Raw genomic sequence first — 20,014 nt, 5'->3', positions numbered from 1 at the left:
TTGCCTTTTCTGACATGCACTTCCCTTGCTCATAATGAATTGAAGAGCTGCCTGGGGGTCACAGCCACGCTTTTAAACAAGTGACAGGTGCACCAAAACCACCGGGATGATCTGGAACACAAGCCTAAGACTAACCATGCTTCTGAAGAGCAGTGACTGCTTAATAACAATTACGGTTATTCCTGCCGCTGAACAGTAAACAGGGAGCCCAGCCCTGTGCGCTGTGGTCGCAGGCAGTCCTCCAGCCGTGGACTGTGGTGGGGGTGTGGCGGGAAGTATACACCATTTTATTTACACGGGTCAATATGTGAGCAGAGGAAGCTATAAGCTTCTGCTTAGGTTTTCAGATCTCCGCACAATTGGTGGGTGGGGCGCACGCTCCTAAATATTGCCAAGAAAGGATATTATTGCCACGTGGGCTTGGCAGTCCAGAGCACAGGGGAGGGGGGGGAATGGGGGGGAGATAAATAACGCTCCGGGAACATACAGTAACTGTACGCTGTCCCTCTCGTAGGTCTGAAGTATAAATCTCTAATATTAAATGTACTATTCAACGTGCTTAGAGGCCTCTTAAAATTTATGTTACAGCCGACTCGGCAAATTATTTTGCCAAATGTCAAACAAGCACACAAGTGACGCAGTCCATAACCGCTCGTCCGATCGTTCATTTTATGAGGTTTTTTTTTTGTTTACTTAAAGCTGGACGTCAGTCTCTCCCCCCCCCCCCAGACTAAACCCCCCCCCAAACTAAACACCCCACCACCACCACTAACCCCCCACAAACTAAACACCCCCCCAACCACCAACCCCCCCCCCAACTAAACACCCCCCCAACCACCAACCCCCCCCAACTAAACACCCCCCAACCACCAACCCCCCCCCCAACTAAACACCCCCCCAACCACCAACCCCCCCCCCAACCACCAACCCCCCCCCCCCCCAACTAAACACCCCCCAACCACCAACCCCCCCCAACTAAACACTCCCCCAACCACCAACCCCCCCCCAACCACCAACCCCCCCAACTAAACACCCCCCCAACCACCAACCCCCCCCCAACTAAACACCCCCCCAACCACCAACCCCCCCCCAACCACCAACCCCCCCCAACTAAACACCCCCCCAACCACCAACCCCCCCCCCAACTAAACACCCCCCCAACCACCAACCCCCCCCAACTAAACACTCCCCCAACCACCAACCCCCCCCCCCCCCAACTAAACACCCCCGCAACCACCAACCCCCCCCCCCAACTAAACACCCCCCCAAACAACAACCCCCCCCCCCCAAACTAACCCCCCCCTATAAACTCATAGCAAGTCCAAACCAATTGCTCTCTCTCTTCCTGCACACATCCATCCTCAAAATATAGTCCTTTAAAGCTGAAGCAGCTTTAACCACTTCAATACCGGGCACTTCTACACCTTCCTGCCCAGAACAATTTTCAGCGCTGTCACACTTTGAATGACAATTGCGCGGTCATCCCACACTGTACCCAAATGAAATTTTTATCATTTTGTTCCCACATATAGAGCTTTCTTTTGGTGGCATTTGATCACCTCTGGGGTTTTTATTTTCTGCTAAACAAGTAAAAAAAGAAAAAAAAATCGTAAATTTTGAGGAAAAAAAAAGGTTTTTTTTGTTTCCGTTACAAAACTTTGTAAATAAGTAAGTTTTCTCCTTCACTGATGGGCACTAATGGACACCGATGGGCACTGATAAGCGGTTCAGATGCGCACTGATGGATGGTACTGATGGCAGGCATTATTGTTGGGCACCGATTGGCATCTATTGTGGCCATGGGTGGCATACCTGGTGGTGACTAGTGGTGGGCGTCCCTGGTGGTCCAGTGTGGGCATCCTCAGGGGGGCTGCGCTCATAATCAATCAGCACAGACCCCCCCCCCCCCCCTGTCAGAAGAGCAGCCGATCGGTTCTCCTCTACTCGCGTTCGACAGACGCGAGTGAGGAAAAGCCGATCAACGGCTCTTCCTGTTTTATGGGAAATTTCCCATATTTCCCAGGGTTTGCAGCATTATAACCTCTCCTTATACGTATTTTTCCCATGCTATGTTTTGCATACCTATTTTTTTTTTTTTAGTAGTGTGCTATAAAGTTCCAACCCCCCCCCTTAATATTGTAAAAGCAAATTTTTACCAAAACGCACAAAGATGCAGCATGTGAGATTTTTCACCAACGCACCACCACTACCCTCTAATGCAATATTTTGTTGTGAAGAGCTCCTAGAATATAATGGTAAGCAGCCAGTGTTATTTTTGGCAGCAAATTTCGATTTAGTTTTAGTCTTAGGACTAAAATGGCATTTTAGTTTTAGTCCCATTTTAGTCTTCTGCAATTGTTTTAGTTCTAGTCGTATTTAGTCAACTAAAATCTCCAGTACATTTTAGTCGACTAAATCTCATTTTAGTCGTCTAAAATCTAATGGGTGTAATTAAATTGTAATGCATTAGTTAACATTTCTCTACAATTTCCAAACTCATTATATACTGCTGGAGTGAAAAATCTCATATGTGATAATTTTTTAGGTATTGAGGTATGAACATGCACTACAGACCAGTGTTCATTTTGAAGTCAAATTTCAATTTAGTTTTGGAGGTTATTATTTGATTCGAAGTGAATTTGCATTAAGGTGGAGTATTAATTTATATTCTGCATTAATCTCCTAGCTTTAGTTTATATCTTTAGTTTATAAATGTAATAAGCGTCAATGTTGGCCTATTAGATGTATATGCTTAGCGAAGTTGGTTTTGTAATAGGTTTTTTTTTTTTTTTTTTTTTGTCTTCTTTTTCTACATGATTGTTTATATTTGGAAAATAAATAAGAAAATAAAAAAAAAGGAAGAAATTTCAATTTAGTTTTAGTCTTTTGATTAAAATGCCATTTTAGTTTTGGTCCCATTTTAGTCTTTTGACTAAAATGCCATTTTAGTTTTAGTCGTATTTTAGTCATCTCAATTGTTTTAGTTTTAGTCGTATTTTAGTCGACTAAAATAGTATTCATTTAGCTGATTAAAACGTTTTAGAAGTTTTAGTCGACAAAATTAACACTGGTAAGCAGTTTTTATGATTTTTATGAACGTAGCGCACATAAAAACACAACGCTGTGAATGGGCTCTAAGTTGCGACATCTGGCAGGCTGCAGATAAATGCAGAGAGATGGAGAGTTTTTAGCGGCGGGTGTTCCCAGCGTTGGACGGCACAGAGGTGAGTGTTCCTTACAGATCCAGATTGCTGCTCATCCCTGCTCGGAGTCCCCCTTTAATTATAGGAAGATTTTATTTTGCTCTCTCTCTGTGTTTGGTATATTTGCATGTAAGATGAGGAGGCATGCCCTGAGGAATACAAAAAGCTGACACGCAAATTTGAGCAAAACACACAGCTGGGTCTTTATTACAGGGGATATTAATACGACCCAGATGTTCACTGATCTAAGCAAGAGGTTAGTTACTGATACCGCAGATTACACTTCCAGCGGAGGGTTCAACGACACGAGGACAAAGCCGGGACACACCTCCACCCTGCAATCAAGAATCAATACCCTGTAGATTTACAGATGAAACCCCCCCCCCCCCCCCGGGCAGATAGTGAACACCGAGCTGCATTCCTTTGTGTATATTCTAATACTTTATCCAATCAAAGCAGTGCGATTACCTGAATTTGCCTTAACTGTACAACAGAGATCAGACTGGGGGAGAGAGAAGCAGCACAAGGAGCCAAACCGTTGTGTTGCAAGTGCACTGACAGGACGAGAGAGCAGATTCTTTGTTTACTTCTGTTAATGTCCAAGTGTTCACCTGTTGGCCTTCTGGAAAACCTAACCTGTTTAACCAAGATCTCATAGTGGTGTGTTGGAGCCCTTTCACACTGGGGTGGTGTGGGCGGTAGTGGTAAAGCGCCGCAGGTTTTAGCTGCGCTTTTCGGCTACTGGGAAGTCTTCTCGCTGTCTCCGCTCTAATTCATCCCAAAGGTGTTCTCCACCCTAAACTCGCTCATTCATGTCTTTATGGACCTTGCTTTGTACACTAGTGTGCAGTCATGTTGGAACAGGAAGGGGCCGTCCCCAAACTGTTCCCACAAAGTTGGGAGCATGAAATTGTCCAAAATGTCTTGGTATGCTGACGCCTTAAGAGTTCCCTTCATTGGAACTAAGGGGCCAAGCCTGAAGCCTTGAAAATCAACCCAACACTATAATCCCCCCTCCACCAAATGATTTGGACCAGTACACAAAGCAAGGTCCATAAAGACATGGATGAGCGAGTTTGGGGGTGGTGGAACTTGATTGGCCTGACCTAAACCCCATAGAACACCTTTGGCGTGAATTAGAGCGGAGACTGCGAGCCGGGCCTTCTCATCCAACATCAGGGCCTGACCTCAAAAATGCTCTTCTGGAAGAATGGTCAAACATCCCCATAGACACCCTTCTAAACCTTGTGGACAGCCTTCCTAGAAGAGTTGAAGCTGTTATAGCTGCAAAGGGTGGGCCAACTCAATATTGAACCCTACGGACTAAGACGCCATTAAAGTTCATGTGTGTGTAAAGGCAGGTGTCCCAATACTTTTGACAATATAGTGTATATTATATGGAACATTCCCAGCTATGACTAGTAGTGACAGGCTAAGCTTCACTCATTAACACCAAGTTGGATGCCATCGTAGAGTTACTGGCATTAAGATGCAAACAGTTTATGAGTGCTCACATGTGTGTGTATATAGGTGCACGATTATAATTATGTAATCAAATAAATGTAATTGGAAGGGCGGGATTGTACTAATTAGCGTGATTTGATAAGATGGTGTGTGTGGAGTGCACTTGTCAGGAGCCTGACCTGGTGGCAGCCAGTCTTGTTTGCTCTACAATATTCAAAGATCGAAGGATATCCCCTACTAGTGGAAACCTGATATTAACCCTAAAGGGGTTGTAAACCCTCAAGGTTTTTCATCTTAATGCATTCTAGCCAATGATGGGGCACAATTCCTCCCAATGACACCAATGATGGGGCACAATTCCTCCCAATGACACCAATGATGGGGCACAATTCCTACCAATGACCCCAACCATTGGGCCCAACGACGCCAACGAATGGGCCCAACGACGCCAACGAATGGGGCCAACGAATGGGCCCAACGACGCCAACGAATGGGCCCAACGACGCCAACGAATGGGCCCAACGACACCAACGAATGGGCCCAACGACACCAACGAATGGGCCCAACGACACCAACGAATGGGCCCAACGACACCAACGAATGGGCCCAACGACACCAACGAATGGGCCCAACGACACCAACGAATGGGCCCAACGACACCAACGAATGGGCCCAACGACACCAACGATTGGGCCCAACGACACCAACGATTGGGCCCAACGACACCAACGATTGGGCCCAACGACACCAACGATTGGGCCCAACGACACCAACGATTGGGCCCAACGACACCAACGATTGGGCCCAACGACACCAACGATCCCAACGACTGGGCCCAATGACACCAACGATCCCAACGATTGGGCCCAATGACACCAACGATCCCAACGATTGGGCCCAATGACACCAACGATCCCAACGATTGGGCCCAATGACACCAACAATCCCAACAATTGGGCCCAATGACACCACCGATCCCAACAATTGGGCCCAATGACACCAACGATCCCAACGATTGGGCCCAATGACACCAACGATCCCAACGATTGGGCCCAATGACACCAAAGATTGGGCACAATTCCTCCCACTGACACCCACTGGGACCAATTACATTAATAAGGCACAATTCCTCCCAATGACACCAATGCCTGGGAAAGTTCCTCCCACTGACACCAAAGATGGGGCATTGTTTTTTTCCCCAGTGACACTGGAACTTTTATTTTTTACTCCCAATGGCCACAGTTCGGCTCCCTCTAAAGTCTGAAGGACAGTAATCTATCCACTTCTTTAGAAAGTTTAGAACCCCCCTGCTCTAGAAGACCCCACAGGTATGGTATATACATAACACCACTGCTCCAAGCTGGACCAATGTAACTATATAAATATTTTCATACCTGGAAATCATCTTTATTCTGATCATAAATGCAGACAAATAAAAAAGGAAAAAAAAAAAGAGGCTAATATTACATCTAAATTATAAATGTAGAACTTTACTGTTAATTCCATTCCAAAACAGTATAACAAAATAATTTAACATACTGAATAAAAAACACACACAACACTATAGTAATCCAAGCCTCTAACACTATATTAGCACATGGTATGTGGTGGTGGTGTGAAGAACAAAAGACTGGTAGATCCATATGTTTAAAATTAAAATGAATGTTCCTAAGACCATGGAAGGTTTTTGTTCTTGTTGCCTAAGAACTGCGCTGACAGCTCCTGTTCATTATCTATTAATAGACTGACTTTAATGAATTACATCTTAATTATAGGTAAGAGATTAATACCAACACACAGAAAGACTTTCCTCTACCAGAAGTCAAATCTCACTGAATAACGCTTTTCAATACGGAACTGATATACACTATATTACCAAAAGTATTGGGACACCTGCCTTTACATGAACTTTAATGGCATCCCAGTCTTAGTCCGTAGGGTTCAATATTGCGTTGGCCCACCCTTTGCAACTATAACAGCTTCAGCTCTTCTGGGAGGGCTGTCCACAAGGTTTAGGAGTGTGTCTATGGGAATGTTTGACCATTCTTCCAGAAGCGCATTTGTGAGGTCAGCAATGATGTTGGATGAGAAGGCCTGGCTCGCGGTCTCCGCTCTAATTCATGCCAAAGGTGTTCTCCACCTTAAACTCGCTCATCCATGTCTTTATGGACCTTGCTTTGTGCACTGGTTGGCCCACCCTTTGCAGCTATAACAGCTTCAACTCTTTTGAGAAAAGACTGTCCACAAGGTTTAGGAGTGTGTCTATGGGAATGATGGCAGTGCCCCTTTCATCAGGATAATGCACCCTGCTACACTGCCAAAATGGTTCAAGAATGGCTTGAGGAACACAGTTTGGGGTGTTGTGACCTGGCCGCCAGATTCTTCAGATCTCAAACCAATCGAATATCTGAGGGATGTGCTAGGGAAGCAAGTTCGATCCATGGAGGCCCCACCTCACAGCTTACAGGACTTAAAGGATTTGCTACTGACGGCTTGGTGCTAGATACCACAGCATACCTTCAGAGGTCTAGTGGAGGCCATGCCTCGAGAAGTCAGGGCTCTTTTGATGGCAAATTGGGGAACTCCTCAATATTTTTAGTGGGTGGCCATGGGTGGTTCTTGCAACCTGGAGGACATAAAGGATCTTCTACTGACTGCTTCATGCTGGATACCCCAGCATACCTTCAGAGGTCTAGTGGAGGCCATGCCTCGAGAAGTCAGGGCTGTTTTGAAGGCAAAAAGGGGAACTACTCAATATTTTTAGTGGGTGGCCATGGGTGGTTCTTCCAACTTAGAGCACTTAAAGGATTTGCTACTATCGGCTTCATGCTGGATACCACAGCATACCTTCGGAGGTCTAGTGGAGGCCATGCCTCAAGAAGTCAGGGCTGCTTTGGTGGCAAAAGGGGGACCCACTCAATATTAGGTGGGTCATTGTAATATTATGGCTGATCGAGATATACTGTATATATAAGCAGCATAAACACTGGCATCTGACCTCCAGGCCAGTGACCTTACCTACCCCCTGAGATGTCATCAGACTGCTGCAGGCAGAAGGAAGACTTTTCTCAGTCTCTCCTCCAATAATCAGACTGCAACATTGTAACAGTGTAGCAAGTCACAAGATGAGAGAAGCTGAGGCTGTGTCAGACATTTGTGAACACAGCCAAGACCTGCACTGGCACCAAGACTTACATGATTTTGTCATGTGAGCCAAAATCCCAGTCCAGGAAGTAGAGGTGACCCTGAATGATGCCTGGACAGAGATGGTGCTGTCCTTCTAGAAAAAAAGCAGGAGGGAGTACTATGATCTCTGTGAGAGGTAATACCTGGAATTGTTCCAATTAAACATTTAATCTAACTATACTTCATGATGGGTCCATCTTAAGTTCTTCCATCAAAGGTAACCATTTTATGGCCATTGAGATACTATCATGGCACGTGGAAAGGGCTCTCCGGGCAGTAAAAGCACCTTGTGCTGTCAGTTCTCAGGCAGCCCTTTAAAAATGGCCGTCAGGTTCACTTTGGGCCGTGAGTAATCTCTTGGCGGTCAGGAATCAGGAAGCAGCCTACAATCCCTTCAGAATAGGGGTCCTGTAAACCAGACTCCTCAAACCTTTATTGAATTTGGCTTCCAGTGCTTTGTATGCAATAACATCGCTAATAAAACCCCCCCCTTTGTTTCACTTTGTACAGCGCTGCAGAGGATGTTGGCACTATACAAATCAAAAAATGTTTCATTATAAACAGCGGCGTTGCAATAAATAGAACAGATTCTAGAGAGTTTCTTTGGAAACATTGGCTTCGTAAATATTCCAAATGAATGCGACCATCCAGCTGCCGATTATCCAAAAATCATTTGGCCACCGAGAGCACAGCGAGCCGCTATAATAGCTACTGAGAAAAAAAAATAAATAAAATTGTGCTGGAAAGCAAAAAATTGATTCCGCACGTGAAAAAAAAAAAAAAAAACGCACAATACAAAAGCTTTGGCTTAACCACTTAGATGAAATACATTGTGAACGGCAGCTGCACTTTTCCCAGAATCCTTCAGGGCGGAGGCCCCCGGAGCGCGGATCAAAGGTTTTCACGCTGCGTCTCGGCTGCACACCACAAAACGCTGAGCAACACATTCTAATCCTGACCAAATCCTGTACACATTCCCTTCTCCCCGATTCAAGAGGTAAAAAGATCCCTACGCCTAACCTCCAACCCAACGCCCGCCACACGTTGGCTGATTAACCATTCCGATCACGCCTGCGCTTTACTACTGGCCTTGCCAGGATACAAAAAAAAAAAAAAAAAGATAAGGCCTTGCAATTTTTTTTTTTTTTTTTTATTGAAATATCCTTAAAATCTTAATGCATTAGATGACATTTAGAAGCTGAACTCTTGATATAAAAAGACACAAATTAAGACGGTAAACGCAAGCAGCGCAAGTGCCTAAATATCAGATATCGGTCTCTTGCAGTACCTTGTACAGCAGAGCTTAGGTTGGGAAAGTAAGAACCAGTACAAGGAGCCAATCCGTTTGGCTCGGTTCACACTGCCGCGACCCCATTGTTGTGCGATTTGTAGTGAAACTTTCACACATTCGAATTCACGGAACTCCAAGTCATATTAAAGTCACAGCACAATAGCGCAGGAACATTTTTTTTTTTTTACGTCGCTGCGACTTGAGTCTGCAATTGAAAACGTGTTTTGACTTGTCATGTGACTTTATATGTCGATAGGCACATGAGAAGTCGCAGCAGTGCTTAGGCCTCATTCACACACAGGCGGCTGAGCCGAGCTTTTACCACTTCCCCAGCTGCCCACCTAAAGTCTAAACAATGGCCGAAAGGGAGCCGTCTACATTCCACGGCCACGATGCATTGCGCCGCACCAAATTTATTGCAACATGCCAAGTTGACAGGGTGCCACCCCCAACCATGAGCCAAATGCTTGACTCGTGATTATCAGATGGGGAAAAAAATAGGTATTCAGGAGGTGGCAGGATCGTCTAACACAGGGGTCAAAAACTGGCGGCCCTCCAGCTGTTGCAGAACTACAAATCCCATGAGGCATAGCAAGACTGACAGTTACAAGCATGACTCCCACAGGCAGAGGCATGATGGGACTTGTAGTTTTGCAACAGCTTGAGGGCTGCCAGTTTGAGACCCCTGCGTCTAACAGAGGATGCTTAGCTATGCTCTGAAAAGCCATCCACTGCGGATTGCTTTCCAGAGGATTGGCTAGTGTGAACCTTGCCTTAAAGCGGAACTAAACCCATCGATTTAACAGTTAAAAACAACAGTTACATTACCGGCATGTGCTGGAAACACAACTATCACATTGGTTGTGCTCTCAAACTGTCAAACCATCAAATGACCGGTGTCACACATGCATCATGACAGTTGAAGATCAAATAGAGGCCAAGATGGCAGCTTCCCTGGCTGAAAATGACAAGGGGGGGTTTAGTTCAGCTTCAATGTGCTGATAAAAAGCATGCCGATTGGGGGAGAGAGCAGAGAGGGACAGAGATGAGTGAATTACTGTTCTGCTTCTTCTTCACTATCCAGCCACAGGCGGGGGAGGGTCCATGACGTCCTGGATTCAGAGGAAGTGGGTTGAATGACACTGCCTGTTACTCAACCAGGAAGATCAAGGACATCTAGCGGTAGAAAGGAAGTACTGCAGGGGGGCAGTTCCAGATTAAAAGGCCAGTTTATTTTATCTTTCAATGGACTATTCATTTTTTTTTTTATATCATTTTTGGCTGCAGAATTTTGCATTGAGAAATAAATGTGAAGGCCTGATAAATAATGAAGGTTACAGATTTGTACGGAAATGTTTTATGCTTGAAGAGAACCTGTGGGCAAAGCTAAAAGTTTGGTCATGTACAGGACCTTAGCAGAAGTTATGTGACCAAATACCTGGGGCTTCTGATCACAAGACCTACATAGGAGGATAACACTTTGATTGGAAGGTTTGGTGACATCATTTTGGGGGGTTTATGATGTCAGAGGTAGGGGATAGCCATTTCCTGATTGGCGGGGGGGGGGGGGTTTCCTCGTTGCACCTAGCACTTATCACATGCCTGACGATCACAAGCGTGGCCTTGAAACGTTGTATTTGTGATGTCATCGCTTCAGTAAAGGTTTGTGGTGTGCTGGTACCAGTCAACCTTACTGGTTGCCCCCTTCTCCAGGCCTGGCCCAGGAACACGTGCGATGGGAGTAATAGTTTCATCCATCCTTCTTTAATAAGGCAGAGCAAGGACCAATGATCATGTGCAAAATGCATCAACTAAAAACCACCAATCGGATTCTGATTTATGTACGCAGATCAGCGATGGGTTGGGGCAGCATGGCTGGATCGCTGCACTTTGCACACCATCCGCCTTATTCTATAGCAGGCGTCTCAAACTGGCGGCCCTCCAGCTGTTGCAAAACTACAATTCCCATGAGGCATTGCAAGGCTGACAGTTACAAGCATGACTCCCACAGGCAGAGGCATGATGGGACTTGTAGTTCTGCAACAGCTGGAGGGCCGCCAGTTTGAGACCCCTGTTCTATAGGCTTGAAGATGGACAGAAACGGCACGATTTCTTTCCCACGGCAGCCGGGGGGGGGGTTTGGGGGGGAGGATAAGAGGCCAAGCTTAAACAACAGAGAGGACTCTGGGAAAATAAACCCGCCGGTATGATAAATGGATTCCTCTGACTGGAGTTCATGACTTAGCGAGAGGAATGAAAGAGGCATGTTAGGGCCCTCGCTGAAAGATTCCTGCATCCTCCTAGCTAGGAACATAAAAAAAAAAAAAACACGGGCCGTTTACAATTTAAACAAATCCTTTATTTCAGTCCCTAAATATTACCAGACGTAAAAAAAAATTAAATTAAAAATAATAAAAAAAGCAGAGGAGTGAACATTCCTCTTATTACAAAAAGGTTAAAGATATTATAATTTCTGATGCATTCTTCATGATGTAAAAAAAATTTAAAAAATTTAAAAAATAAAAAAAAATCAGAAAGATCAGATCTGCCTTGTAATGACTGCAGTGGATGGTTTGCCTTCTGTAAAAATTGCTTTAAAGCAATGCTCGGAAGACAAATACCTACTGCGCTGCAAGGGTTAAATTCTTATTTACTGGGTATGTTTACTTTTCAAGAAAAGAATAAATAAATGCACATTATTTTGCAGAAAAAAAAAAAAAAAAAACAAACAATGTGCATTTATTTTATTTTTTCTGCAGGAGCCTGGAAAGCATTGCACCCCGATCAGTGGATCAGGGGTGCAACGTCAGGCTTCTTCAGACAAGCCCTGCAGCTTCATACAGGCTGTTTGAAATTTGCGGGGCTTGTGAATAAAACTACAAAAAAAAAAAAAAAAAGGAAGAGTGCTCATCAGCGCCCTCGCAGTTCATTCAGAGCTACAAGCAGCCAGCCGCTGTGGCTGACTGTATTTGTAGTTCATTCATTCACAGGAAACTGTGAATAAATCATAATGCCGCCATGTGGGTGGAGCCCTACACGGTCATGCTGTTCCTAAATTGTGACAGAGGGTGTGGAGAGAAGATCCCCCCCCCAGTCACATGGAGGTTGGGATTGGGTAATCTGGTGGCAGGAGCTGAAACATGTTACATCCTAAAAATAAGTGGAACATAGAACATGTTCCAAAAGGTGAACTTACTCTTTAAAGCGGTTGTATAGTCTTTTTTTTTACTTTTACCTACAGGTAAGCCTATAATAAGGCTTACCTGTAGGTAAAAAAAAATTATCTTCTAAACCTGTACGGTTTAGGAGATATTCCCCTTGCTATGAGCCGCTGACTGCAGCGGGGCATGCGCACAGGGGATTCTCGGCTGAAGGCCCAGCAACTGCCGGACCTTTCCGGGAAAGAAATCTCCCGCGCGCATGCGCGGGAGTGATGACATCGCGGCTCCAGCCACTCACAGCGCTGGAACCGCGATACCCGGAAGACACGCCGAGGCAACATGTCAGCTACCTCGGCGTGGACCAGGTAAGATACCGACGCCTCGTTCTAAGGTATTTCATAATGAGCTAGTATGCGGTGCATACTAGCTCATTATGCCTTTTGCTTTACAGGGGTAAAAAATATATATATATTTTCAGCGGGTATACAACCACTTTAAGGGTGCAGGGATATGCAGGTGTATTGCTCACCTTAGCCTTGGACGCAGAAGGCTTCCTCTATGTGCAGGGTCCTCGCTAAGAAGCTTTTGGCCGTGGTTGCATGCTTGCCTCTTCACATACAATGCAGGGTTATTATCCCTGCACTGTGCAATGATGCAGGGAGACCATTTACAGCCTAAAATCTTGAGGACAGCCCTGGAACCTGCTGGACTAGGTACGAGGTAAGGTAATACACCTTATCTCTGCACCCCTAGACTTAAAGAGGTCCTCCAGTCTGGGCAAAAATGTTTTAAAAGTCAGCAGCTACAAATACTGCAGCTGCTGACTTTTAATATAAGGACATTTACTTGTCCAGGGATCCAGTGGTGTCGGCACCCGATCCGTGTTTTGTGTGCAGGCGCAAGCATCTTCATTATAGGAAACCGGCAATGAAGCCTTCAGGCTTAAAAGCTGGTTTCCTACTGTGCACACGTCCCACTCGTGCACGTTCTGAATGGTCCCACTGTCTTCTGGGACATTTGTGTGTCCCAGAAGGCGGGGAGATTGCGCCAATCTTTCCCAGGAAGTGGGAGCGGTATCTGTCAAAAACCAGGTACCCGCTCCCCCCCAAAGAGTGGCAAATGTGGGAGTGTGGGGGTGCGAACAAACTGATCTTTTGGGTGGAGCACCGCTTTAACAAGCATTTAATCCAGTGTCAGACTTTCCCTCTGTGCAGGAGCTTCCTCTAATAAAGACCGCTCACTGCTGCTGCTCTCTCTTTCTGCAGGGTGACTGGTCTGGTCTCCGCCCCCTCCTGTCATTTTCTGACAGCCTGTAGTGGGCGTGGCCTGCAGGTCCCCTCCCACAGCTCTGCTTTCTGCACAGGCCACATACAGCACAGTGATGATGTCATTGCTACTTTTACAAGGCAACATCTGAGTTTGCAAAGGCATTCGGTGCACACAAATTTAGGTCCTTTGTGGCTATTGAAGAATATATTTAAATGAAAGTTTCTGTACAGCTTTAAGAAAAATGTATACAGCGAGACATGATGGCAAACCTACTAAACAATGAATTTTAGGTTTACATGCACTTTAAGCGGAGATTAATAAACACGCCGAGTCTTTAGGTTCACGGTCACGACAAATCCTGCAGGGTGCCGATGCAGCAATCATACCGGTTTTGTTACCCGCATGCCTGTGGTCGGAGATCCAGTGTTTTAATCTCTCCAACGCAGAAAGGATTAATGGAAATGAAACCTTCTAAAGTGAAAACAATTTGGGGGGTTTAATTTGAATGAAGTGCGGATTCAGTTTTTGCCTTCCAGCATTTCCATGCCGTGTGTGCGAGTTTATAGCGCAAAACGCAGTGTGAAATGAGATTGTTGTTCCATTTTAATTTGCAATATTTTTATATGTGTGTGCGGTTTATTGGATTTGTATTTTTTGTTTCTTTTGGGGGTTTTTTGTTGCCGTGGTTCTTCAGGAAATCCGCCCTATGCAGCCTGGTTTACCGGTAGAGTTGAGCGGAGACGGTTTTGTTTTACCGTACGGTCGAGTTGATTTTGGAATTAGCATTTGTGCGGTTCCTGAGAATAACCCGCAACAAAACAAACCTGTTTCTCCGGATATTGCTTCCCATTTTTATAACCCTTTCCAGCAGAGCGTACACTGCAAATATTCCGCTGAAGGAACCCAGACCGCAGAATTAAACATATAAACATACATGTGAGGACAAAAGGATTCCTCTAGTCTTGTTATTTTTTTTTTTTTTACTTAAAGACAAATCACACACCAACCCAATACTTCAGTCTGGTGCTTGTTGGTCTGCTCATTGACATGGGTAGATTCTTAGAAGCCTAATGGGGGCTGCAGTGAAAGAAACGCCCTACCGCGATTCCAGTATATGTGATTACCGCCAGTACTGCCGACAGTAATCACATACAAAAAAAATCTGATAGGCTGATTGTACTGAAAATCGATGGATCGGCTTCAGTACAACCCGCCTGCCCTCAGATAGATCGAAGGTCAGCCTGACCCTGCTGAACCAGCTGAGATGTGAACCATCTATGGTCGGCTTAATTCTTACTAACCACATAGGTAATCTCTCCATGTGAGATTACATGCAGGCAGCAGCAGTCTTTCATCCGTAGGGCCCTGCGGCAGCAATCGGCTGTTTGTTTGTAACGGCCCAGTGAACGCAGCCTAAATCCTCCAAAATTCTGAAAATGCCATGGAGTGATTAAGAACCCTTTCACACTGGAGCATTTTTCAGGCACTTTAGAGTTAAAAAAAAAAGCACCTGTAAAGCGCCTGAAAGAAGCCTCACCTGCAATCCCAATGTGAAAGCCCGAGTGCTTTCACACTGGGGCGCTGCGCTGGCAGGGCATCAAAAAAAGTCCTGCAAGCAGCTTCTTTGCAGCGCTTTCGTGTTTTTGCCCCGGGGCTGGGTGCGCCGATGGGCGAGCCCTTTCACACTGCCAGCGCCCGAAAAACTCCTGAAAAACGCCCCAGTGTGAAAAGGGGTCTTAAGCGGCGCTTTACCAGCATTTTTCAGGCACTGGCTGTGTGAAAGGGCTTGGGCTTTCACATTGGGATTGCAGATGAGGCTTCTTTCAGGTGCTTTTTTTAACGCTAAAGCGCCTGAAAAACGCTCCAGTGTGAAAGGGGTCTTAAAGCGTATTGTCAATGTTGACAACATTGCCGCTAATGCATTGAAATCCTAACTAAGTGTTGTAAAGCTCTACCCAGTTCTTACCAGCAGGACTACAGAAAACATCCTCCTAGGTTATGCGATGAGTAGAGGGGAAGGAGGCTATACAACAGTAGACCAAGTCTGCTCAACGGATCTGGAAACATCCAACAAGCCCAAATAACACAATTGTGAGATAGGGATGGGATTTTTTTTTTTTGTAAATTTTGGTGATTGGGTTAACATTGACATCAACATGGGATACGACAGACAAGTCATGGTTTAGGCAGGCCATTTTTAATAGTTTTAACATTTGAAAAAAAATGTTTAGGTCTAGGAGAACCCCTGCTAAAAGAACGTCATCAGGGATCATTGGGAAGAATGCCCCTTTTTTCTTAGGTAATCAGTGGGAGGAATGAACCCTTACAGTGGTGGTTAATGAGAAGACTCCTCCTCTTACTTTGGTGGCCAGTGAGTAGAATGCCTACCTTACTAAGGTAATCAGAATGTCACCCTTCAGACAGCAAGAAAAGGTCATTAGTGTCTTACCATTGGGTCTTTCTAGTGGCATTGACCCTGGAAGTATGCAGGCTCCATGAAATGGGAGGTAAATCAATCACAGCTCAAGGAACCCCCTAGAAACCTCTGGAGGAACCCTAGTTAAGAATGGCTGGTTCAGGCTTTTGGAGAATGGCACCATTTAGGCACAGATTACCAACCCTTCCTAAAATATATTAACCTTTTGAAAATCTTCCTGCCTTTGGCCCCATAATTCAGGAACTTATCAACATTAGGGAATGCTGTTACTCCTGCATTGATCGTTCTCAGCTTCATGTACAATGGTTGGGCTCACAAGATGACGGCCATTTCATCACTAGGCCTCAGAATGCCAATGCAACAGTTATTTCCCCTTAGGCACCACAATAAAACTTTTCAGTTTTCAACAGTCATCTTCCAGAGCAGGTTTCAATCTTATTGGCGGCTGTGGGGAATGATCAAAGTCTTCACTCTGACACTTTGATGCGTGAGCAGCATTACATAGGACTGTAGATTGATTTTGTTCAATGATCATAGCCTTCAGAGAAAGATATAGCGGATAACCTTTTTAACCTGTACACGGTATCACCGAAATGGTTAAAAGCTTGCAGAGAATAAATTGATTGTTTATTCCCCACCTCAAAAAAAAAAAAAAAAAAAGTAAAAAAAAATAAATGAATTAATTAAAAAAAAAAAAAAAAAAAAAAAGACAGCCCATCTGGTTGTGTCTGTTCTGCTCCCCAGTGCGCGGGCCCAGATATCTCCCTCTCCGCTCGCCTCTCTCCCGCCGCTGCTTTTGTAGTTGAGAGAGCCGGGCTGAACAACTTCTGATTAATTCATCAAAATAAATAGATACACATTTCTTCGTCTTCACTCTGATTTCTCTCCCTCATTAAAAATGGATGAAGCTGGAGCCTTGTGCGTCGGCTGATAGCGGCTGCACCGTGTGATTATCCAATGATTACATTAACCGCTTTTTTGCCAGGCCCAGCAGTCATGGCCTGAGGTGAGAACAGATAAAGACGGACACTTACAAATGATATTCCCCCTTTGATCTCTTGAAAGAAGATTTGATTTACTTTTCATGTGCAAGGTAAATTCACACGGTCAGCATTCAGTCAGATCTTTGCTTCCTTTAAGGGCCCATTCACATTATTGACATGCATCAACTATTAAAAAGGAGATGTATAGCCAAAGACCGTTTGGCTGTACTTCTGTGGATCACAGGAGTGCAGTTCGTTCTGCACTTGTGACCCGTTTTCAGCAGACAGCGGGCTGAAGCCCGCTCAGCCCGCTGTCAGCTGACGTCATAGGGGAGGTCCAGGCTCTGGCAAGATTACGACAATAGATTGGGGATCTGCCCACATGCCTGGACTGGCACCCGGCTCAGCCTTTCAGTGAGCCACTGAGAGGCTGAGCCGGCCACTCCCACCCCCTCCACAGCCCAGCGCTCCAGTGAGCGTGGGGGGAGCAGAGCAAACCGCTGTAGACTGACAGTCACCAGCTCCCTGCTAAGGGATCTGTGAGAACTGAGCGATCGGTAGTATTTGAGCGCTCAGTTCTCAGTGTTAAAGGCGCCGGGGGTCCTATGCTGCAGCCATGTAGGCAAGTATGATTATTAAATAAAAAGAGAACCCATACTTCTCTTTTAATAGGCATTATGGCAGACCATTCATTTGAATAGGCTGTCTAACACACTAAAAATGGTGCATGCACCATATCTGGTAGTGCACCATGCAACCATCTGCAAGATGCAATGTGGGTGCCATGCAGAAGGAATTGTATAAAGACTAAAAGGAGGGTTCCAAGTTATTGCAAAAGCTAGCCAATAAAGGGCATCACTTAAACGCCAAACTTTCTGCAAATAAAATGTCCAATTGGATATCAGATCAACTTTGTCCCTTCCCTTACTTCAAATACATCCTCTAATTGTGTCCAGCAAGAGTGAATTAAACTTAAAACATACACTATCCAAAAATGTTGTGTTGCATACAATGGAGAATGGTTAGAACCTCTGTTGCATCCTCTCAAGCATTACAGATACTAAACATTATGTGTGGCACTTTGATTATGTCAGGGGCCACATGAGGAACCCCTTGAGCTCATAGGTTGACAACCACTGGGTTAGACCAACTATTCACAACTGGTTTCTAAGGGTCCTATCAGCTGTGACCGATTGACCTCCCATTTGATGGTGCTTGCATAGCCCCGGGTTCAACACCACTTGGCAAAGCCAAAGGAGGACACCAATAATCTTTTTTTAGCTATCATAAATTGTTGCATTTGTAGACAGGTTGAGTCGGTGCTCCCCACTGCAGGTGGCACTTGACCGAAGCGGCAATGCAGAAGGGGAAGGAAGTTGTGAGGAACTTAGTTCCTCTAAGATTTCCTATAGTTACAGGTAGACAGCTGTTTGATTGGATGCTGGATCCCCAAGTGACTCCAGCTGCCATCTTGGGTCACACAGAGTCTATTTAAGACTCAGGCTCCCAGGTTTGGCATGCTTTAGATGAGTGGCTAGCACAGAGATAGGATCCCTGTCTGATGAGGACAGTGATTAGAGGTTGGGAAAGGTTTCCGGACAAGTAAGGACAGTGCAGGGACTTCATCTACCCCTCTTCAGGAAGCCTCCCTGTTGTGTGCGGATTGGCAAAGCCACTTCCATTCCTCACTGCAGACGCTGTCAGCAAGTCTTTAGATCGCATGGTCGTACATGGGTCCGGGTAGGTGTGCCTACCCACCGGGCCTGAATACACTGTGTTTAAACCTTTTCTACAATAACGCTCTACTGCCTGACTCGGGCTCTGTGTGTTTACTGCCCTCCACGCCTCGCTGCACCTTGTTAACACAATCTTTCTACTGATCGCCACTATAAGGGGTATTGTTTCCATAGACCCTAGGTGGATTGGTTTAAGCAGGGGTTTCTCAAGTCCTTAAAAATATATTACATGTTCCACTAGGGTAATGGTTTCCAACCCCAATCCTCAAGTACCACCAACAGGTCATCTTTTCAAGATTTCCTTCAACTTGCAACTTTTACTTTTCTACATTTTATAATGGGGTGCCTCAAGATCTCCATAATGTTAAACGGTGCCTTGACTGAAAAATGGTTGAGAAACCCTAGTTTAGGCGACACCATGCATCTAATTTCTGATCCTGGTGTCACTGCAACTCTTTTACACGTTGTTGGCAATAAGAGGTTATATCGGATTGGCTACTTTGAGTTAGTCCTCCTGCATGCACTAGAAACAAGGTGGCAGCAGAGGAGATCCCTACTACAACTGAAATATCAATTCTGAGCCTTAAATACAAAATTTAAAAAATGTCATTATGGGGTTATGTGCCTGATAGGTTGAAGCACAAATCTTTGCAATGCGTTAAGAAAAATATGTATGCCATAAGAACGCCTGCAGGCCACCGTCGCTCGTGACCTAAGAAGAGAACGTGTTTCGGTAAGGAGATGGGTAGTGTCTCCCCTGCTGAGAGGACAATAGAGCTTCTCATTCTCTGGAATCTCTTCATTACTGGCACAGTCACAGCTCCAAACATGTTTATACTTGTGCGGAGAGGCAGATGGAGAACAATGGCCCAGGAAGGCTGAGGCAGAGGACGAATATTTGGAGCTTGTTGTGCTGCCGTGAGCAGAGAAGGGACACGTGTCTGCATCCTCTGACATTTTCATCGAGCAGCAGGAGGACAACTCACTGGTCATTATTTAGAAGAAACCCAACATTCTCATAATTACTCAGCGTGACGAGAAGGCACGGGTCTGGTGAGGAAAAGTATTTGCAGGATGTGTGACGAGTGGGTGGGGGGGGAATAAAAAAATGCAGAGTATACAAAAGCAGAGAGGCTTCATAGATCCTACTTTTTCCCGATTAAGGATCACCAGACTAACAAAGAAGCAAAATTCTGCACTAAGACAAGGATCTGCTGGAAGCCTTGCTTTGTTCAAAGTGTATGTGAAAATTTCAAGCTACGATTGCATGTGCGCACTTAGCAC

At 45.2% G+C, this 20,014-nt stretch overlaps 1 protein-coding gene and 1 long non-coding RNA gene across 5 annotated transcripts in view; one reads left to right on the top strand and one right to left on the bottom strand.

Moving 5' to 3' along the window:
• The window catches only part of PLXNA1 (plexin A1), a 429,988-nt gene that overhangs the window by 368,713 nt on the left and 41,261 nt on the right, over nt 1-20,014 (bottom strand). The gene's annotated exons all lie outside the window — the stretch shown is intronic.
• The window catches only part of LOC141102893 (uncharacterized), a 35,768-nt gene continuing 35,088 nt past the window's right edge, over nt 19,335-20,014 (top strand). Inside the window, exon 1 of the long non-coding RNA XR_012235213.1 lies at nt 19,335-19,783. This is a non-coding gene — a long non-coding RNA (uncharacterized lncRNA). The remainder of the gene's footprint in view (nt 19,784-20,014) is intronic.

This window comes from Aquarana catesbeiana, linkage group LG07 (assembly GCF_042186555.1).
Source record: "Aquarana catesbeiana isolate 2022-GZ linkage group LG07, ASM4218655v1, whole genome shotgun sequence".
Taxonomy (NCBI): Eukaryota; Metazoa; Chordata; class Amphibia; order Anura; family Ranidae; genus Aquarana; species Aquarana catesbeiana.
Note: the sequence above shows the minus strand (reverse complement) of the source record. Positions and strands in the feature narration are given on the sequence as shown.